The sequence below is a fragment of the Papaver somniferum genome, chromosome 3 (assembly GCF_003573695.1).
Source record: "Papaver somniferum cultivar HN1 chromosome 3, ASM357369v1, whole genome shotgun sequence".
Lineage (NCBI taxonomy): Eukaryota > Viridiplantae > Streptophyta > Magnoliopsida > Ranunculales > Papaveraceae > Papaver > Papaver somniferum.
Genome location: NC_039360.1, coordinates 196,060,691 through 196,067,923, shown reverse-complemented (window position 1 = coordinate 196,067,923; position 7,233 = coordinate 196,060,691).

The window sequence follows — 7,233 nt, the reverse complement described above, 5'->3', positions numbered from 1 at the left end:
CCCTTCTTCATCGTTTAAACATTGCAAAATGGCGGGAACATATTTCAGTTTGCTGTGTACTATTCTGTTGGATTTTCGGAGGGATTACAGTGAGATTCAATCACTGATTTCAATTGGGATGATCTTGATAGGCCCATAAAATGTTGGTATGGGTGTTTGATTGAATTTATTTGGGTTGGATAATCCGTAGGAATGCAAAACAGGAGAAGCTAGTTTTCTCGGGTTTTCTGGGAAAGATTGGGAAGAGATTTACTTGGATATTCTCACGGATTCAGACTTGTATGGGCCAGTTGAGTCACAACAGGATTGGTATGTGTTTTTGAATCGTAAAACTTGGGTTGTATGCATGTCAAGTTGGATAACAGAAAGAGGAGGTATTCACGGGATTTCTTGGGAAGTTACATGCAGAGTTGTTCCCTGCAGTGAGTTTAAATCTGTCCGAGATGAGCAACATAGTGTTGGAGTGTGCCAGTTGCACGATAACACAAGATAACGCGTGAAAAAAAGAAAAAAGGGAAAGAAATATTATTGTATCTACACAGAATTGAAGAGAGGATTATATGGAGTTAATACGGAAGATTTGATGATGGTGAGGTATAAAAAGGTCCCTGGGATGTCTTAGAGGGGTTACGGAGAGTTGGGGAAGGCTTTGGAACATCACAGAGGCGAAACACGATGACCAGAGAAAACTGTTGCTGTTGGTGCCATTGAAGAACACGAAGAACACTGATCCACAGAAGCAGTCGTTTTTGCTACAGTATTTGCGACTGCTCAGCGACAGTCTTAGAGCTATAGTAACAGTGACACATCCTCTGTATCGTTCTTTTCAGTTTGTAACACTTATAACTGTTTCAAACCCGGTTATCATTGGTTCTCCCATTTCATCATTTGTACACCACCTTTGAGCAATAAAAAATGAATTTTGAGCGTGTTTTCCTAATGATGAGCTAAACCCAATCCTTGGGGCGACGGAGGAAGCCATTCTCTCAAGAATTATGTGGTAATATTTATTTTATAAATTTATGCAATATTTTTATATGATTAATTGCATTGATAAAAAATAAATTAAATGATTCTTATTAATCAAATGTGTTTTCTCTTGATGATGCATGCTTAGTTTTAGACTCTTGATGCGTTATACTTGCGACTAACATTTGATATTTTGGGAATCTGATTTTGGAAATAATTTAGAATCGAATCAATTGTTTAAATTGCATGATATAAATTAATTTAGAGTCACATAAGCATTGATGAATGGTGAAATCCTAGCTCCAGCCTCTCCATAATTTTCACAACATATAAACATTTATTTGCTTTATTTTCTTTGCTTTAAAGTTAAGTCTAAAATCTATTGCTTTCACAAGTCTCAACGAACTTTTTACTACAACTCAATTTGAAATCACATCCGGGGTTGACGTGACTCTTGTGGTAACCGCTCCGCTAGTGTCTTGAGGAAAATAGGCATCTCTTTCTGAGTTGTATCCATGTATGTCTGAGCCTTACGAGAACCTTTTGTCTTTACATCAAATCAACAGTGGTAAGAGGAAATCAGCTTCTGCTGGCTCCTCCAGTATCCCGTCTGGATGGTGGAGTAGCAGCGGTTCTGGTGACGGTTGGAGCTGTCACACTTGGAGAAACGTTGGGAGCAGCGGCAACGGCTCTGGCTCTGATGATCGGAGGCGTAACACCTGAAGGAACGTTTTCAACGCCGCTGGTGTTGGCAGGTGGCGTATTAACCCTACTGGAAGGAACGTTAGCACCGAGAATAATTTCAGTGCCAGTGTTCTCAGGGTTTATTGCTGATCCGGACCGTTTCCGAGGATGTAATCTCGAGTTGGGAGTTCTACCGGGACATGTGCATAAACTTTGAGTTCAACGGTCCCTGGTTCGTTGAGGGTTTCACCGAGATCCAAAAGTTGAAAATTGAGGCGACCGAAGGCTCCTCCTCGAATGTGATCAATCAACAGGAAGCGAAAATCGGAAGGTTTCCCAAAAAGTTGAAGCTGAAACAGGCGGCTCTCCAAAGTGCGAATGAGGTTTTCTCTAAGAAGAGCAAGCCATTACTGAATGATTTTATTTGAACATCTTCTGTCTTCTGGACCTCTTTTGCTTAGTTTTTTTTTTTGAAAGGCAAACGAAACGCCTAGTTTATGGTTTGGTTTTCTGGTTTTTGGATTGGTAGATGATTGTTACCTATGAGGGTTTTGGCTTATTCTTTGGAATGAATTTTTGGAATAATCCCGTTTTGATTATGACTAGTAGTAGCATTAATATCCCTGGAGAGTCATGGAACCGTGAATGTTGTATGACGGTAGAAAGTATGGGATGAGATTTTTTGGGGATAACATGGTTGTCGGTTTCCAATGTGAAAACCTGAAGTAGTAGATTGTGTACTATATCTAATAAGACTTACTCACTTTTAGGGTCTCCCAACAAAATGGATCTTCCGGGCGTATGTCTGAGCTTCATGAGCGACGTCGTTGTGTCCGTGATAAGTCCCCAGTCATTCCTCATCGTGTGATAACTGATAACTGAGCCATTGAACCCCGTGCGATTTTTTGATTCTACCATCTTGATGCCTGGGTTGAAGAATGAAACTTGGAATTGAAAATTAATATTGTAACCAAGAGATTAATCTCCCACTGTGGTCGCCAATTATTTGTGGGTGAAAAACGTTTCGGCTGATTTCGGTAATTTCATGTGAGTGCGGGTGAGAAACGAATCTAAACCCAAAACAATGTACTGCACGGGAGTACTTTTGATTTGAGAGATCAATCTGTACAACCCTGGCCTAAACCAAGAAATGGTCATTCCAGGTTTGCTTCGGTCACAAAGTGAAGGAGAAGGGTTGGTCTTAGGGAGGGAAGTGAAGAAAGTGTTGAGGCCAGAATAGTTGATTCTAGAAGTGTGGGTGTTTTGCGACTTGTATCCGAGAGTTGAACTGGCGAGCTAAATGGAAAGCTACCAGGTGATTTCTGGATGTGTATTGTTCTCCTGACCAAAACTTGTGCTTTGGTGGAAATAGGTGAAACCTATTAATACAAGTTGTAATGAAACGTACCCTGGCCTCGTAAGAAGTAGAAACAGTTGAGTAATGGAAGAAAGTGGTAACGGGTAACGTCTGGAATTGATGCTTCCATAATGAAGAAAACGTTTCACCATTACTTATTATATTTACTAACCGCCTCACTCTTATGACACTTTCTTGTAACGGGCATATTACAGGCCGCACGCTGTAAACCGCCAGACCAATACCCTGACGAGTATCCCCCAGTTTGTGACATGTTTTGATGTCTCGAATGTTTTCGTGGAAAGCGTGTAGCAGGTTGCTACGTGTGGAATGGTGGCATGCCAGTAGCCGTGGCATAGCGACGTGCTGGTAGTTGTGGCATGGTGGCATGCCAGTACCCGTGGCATAGCGACGTGCTAGCAGATGTGGCGTGGTGGCATGCCAGTAGCCTTGGCATATCGACGTGCTAGCAGCTGTGGCATGGTGGCATGCCAGTAGCCGCGGCATAGCGACGTGCTAGCAGCTGTGGCATGGTGGCATTCCAGTAGCCGCGGCATAGCGACGTGCTAGCAGCTGTGGCATGATGGAATTCCAGTAGCCGTGGCATAGAGACATGCTAGAAGCTGTGGCATGGTAGCATGCCAATATCCTTGGCATAGCGACGTGCTAGTAGCTGTGGCATGGTGGCATGCCAGTAGGCTTGGCATAGTGACGTGCTAGTAGCTGTGGCATGGTGGCATGCCAGTAGCCGTGGCATAGCGACGTGCTAGCAGATGTGGCATGGTGGCATGCCAGTAGCCGTGGCATAGCGACGTGCTAGCAGCTGCGGCATGGTGGCATGCCAGTAGCCGTGGCATAGCATCGTGCTAGCAGCTGTGGCATGGTGGCATGCCAGTAGCCGTGGCATAGCGTCGTGCTAGCAGCTGTGGCATGGTGGCATTCCAGTAGCCTTGGCATAGCGACGTGCTAGTAGCTATGGCATGGTGGCATGCCAGTAGCCGCGGCATAGCGACGTGCTAGTATCTGTCGCATGGTGGCATGCCAGTAGTGATAGACACATTTTTGTGTCTGAATGATCCTCAGTGTCTCTATTGTTAGTGCTTGATTGTGTGCTTATTATGGTGTTTTATGTGTTTGTAGGTGTTTTTAGAGAAATACACTTGTGTGGAAAAAGTTGCTCGAAAAGTTCTATTTGGACCCCCAGAGGAGATTTGCTATTCGGACCCCAGTTTTGGCTAAGGGACACACAATTACTAAGGGGCACCTCTTTCGATAAGGGCCACCTTCTTTACTATTCACACCCCAGGGCGTCACCTGCTAAGGGAACCCCTACTCTGGATAAGGGGAACCCTTCTTCATCGTTTAAACATTGCAAAATGGCGGGAACATATTTCAGTTTGCTGTGTACTATTCTGTTGGATTTTCGGAGGGATTACAGTGAGATTCAATCACTGATTTCAATTGGGATGATCTTGATAGGCCCATAAAATGTTGGTATGGGTGTTTGATTGAATTTATTTGGGTTGGATAATCCGTAGGAATGCAAAACAGGAGAAGCTAGTTTTCTCGGGTTTTCTGGGAAAGATTGGGAAGAGATTTACTTGGATATTCTCACGGATTCAGACTTGTATGGGCCAGTTGAGTCACAACAGGATTGGTATGTGTTTTTGAATCGTAAAACTTGGGTTGTATGCATGTCAAGTTGGATAACAGAAAGAGGAGGTATTCACGGGATTTCTTGGGAAGTTACATGCAGAGTTGTTCCCTGCAGTGAGTTTAAATCTGTCCGAGATGAGCAACATAGTGTTGGAGTGTGCCAGTTGCACGATAACACAAGATAACGCGTGAAAAAAAGAAAAAAGGGAAAGAAATATTATTGTATCTACACAGAATTGAAGAGAGGATTATATGGAGTTAATACGGAAGATTTGATGATGGTGAGGTATAAAAAGGTCCCTGGGATGTCTTAGAGGGGTTACGGAGAGTTGGGGAAGGCTTTGGAACATCACAGAGGCGAAACACGATGACCAGAGAAAACTGTTGCTGTTGGTGCCATTGAAGAACACGAAGAACACTGATCCACAGAAGCAGTCGTTTTTGCTACAGTATTTGCGACTGCTCAGCGACAGTCTTAGAGCTATAGTAACAGTGACACATCCTCTGTATCGTTCTTTTCAGTTTGTAACACTTATAACTGTTTCAAACCCGGTTATCATTGGTTCTCCCATTTCATCATTTGTACACCACCTTTGAGCAATAAAAAATGAATTTTGAGCGTGTTTTCCTAATGATGAGCTAAACCCAATCCTTGGGGCGACGGAGGAAGCCATTCTCTCAAGAATTATGTGGTAATATTTATTTATAAATTTATGCAATTTTTTATATGATTAATTGCATTGATAAAAAATAAATTAAATGATTCTTATTAATCAAATGTGTTTTCTCTTGATGATGCATGCTTAGTTTTAGACTCTTGATGCGTTATACTTGCGACTAACATTTGATATTTTGGGAATCTGATTTTGGAAATAATTTAGAATCGAATCAATTGTTTAAATTGCATGATATAAATTAATTTAGAGTCACATAAGCATTGATGAATGGTGAAATCCTAGCTCCAGCCTCTCCATAATTTTCACAACATATAAACATTTATTTGCTTTATTTTCTTTGCTTTAAAGTTAAGTCTAAAATCTATTGCTTTCACAAGTCTCAACGAACTTTTTACTACAACTCAATTTGAAATCACATCCGGGGTTGACGTGACTCTTGTGGTAACCGCTCCGCTAGTGTCTTGAGGAAAATAGGCATCTCTTTCTGAGTTGTATCCATGTATGTCTGAGCCTTACGAGAACCTTTTGTCTTTACATCAAATCAACAGTGGTAAGAGGAAATCAGCTTCTGCTGGCTCCTCCAGTATCCCGTCTGGATGGTGGAGTAGCAGCGGTTCTGGTGACGGTTGGAGCTGTCACACTTGGAGAAACGTTGGGAGCAGCGGCAACGGCTCTGACTCTGATGATCGGAGGCGTAACACCTGAAGGAACGTTTTCAACGCCGCTGGTGTTGGCAGGTGGCGTATTAACCCTACTGGAAGGAACGTTAGCACCGGGAATAATTTCAGTGCCAGTGTTCTCAGGGTTTATTGCTGATCCGGACCGTTTCCGAGGATGTAATCTCGAGTTGGGAGTTCTACCGGGACATGTGCATAAACTTTGAGTTCAACGGTCCCTGGTTCGTTGAGGGTTTCACCGAGATCCAAAAGTTGAAAATTGAGGCGACCGAAGGCTCCTCCTCGAATGTGATCAATCAATAGGAAGCGAAAATCGGAAGGTTTCCCAAAAAGTTGAAGCTGAAACAGGCGGCTCTCCAAAGTGCGAATGAGGTTTTCTCTAAGAAGAGCAAGCCATTACTGAATGATTTTATTTGAACATCTTCTGTCTTCTGGACCTCTTTTGCTTAGTTTTTTTTTTTTTGAAAGGCAAACGAAACGCCTAGTTTATGGTTTGGTTTTCTGGTTTTTGGATTGGTAGATGATTGTTACCTATGAGGGTTTTGGCTTATTCTTTGGAATGAATTTTTGGAATAATCCCGTTTTGATTATGACTAGTAGTAGCATTAATATCCCTGGAGAGTCATGGAACCGTGAATGTTGTATGACGGTAGAAAGTATGGGATGAGATTTTTTGGGGATAACATGGTTGTCGGTTTCCAATGTGAAAACCTGAAGTAGTAGATTGTGTACTATATCTAATAAGACTTACTCACTTTTAGGGTCTCCCAACAAAATGGATCTTCCGGGCGTATGTCTGAGCTTCATGAGCGACGTCGTTGTGTCCGTGATAAGTCCCCAGTCATTCCTCATCGTGTGATAACTGATAACTGAGCCATTGAACCCCGTGCGATTTTTTGATTCTACCATCTTGATGCCTGGGTTGAAGAATGAAACTTGGAATTGAAAATTAATATTGTAACCAAGAGATTAATCTCCCACTGTGGTCGCCAATTATTTGTGGGTGAAAAACGTTTCGTCTGATTTCGGTAATTTCATGTGAGTGCGGGTGAGAAACGAATCTAAACCCAAAACAATGTACTGCACGGGAGTACTTTTGATTTGAGAGATCAATCTGTACAACCCTGGCCTAAACCAAGAAATGGTCATTCCAGGTTTGCTTCGGTCACAAAGTGAAGGAGAAGGGTTGGTCTTAGGGAGGGAAGTGAAGAAA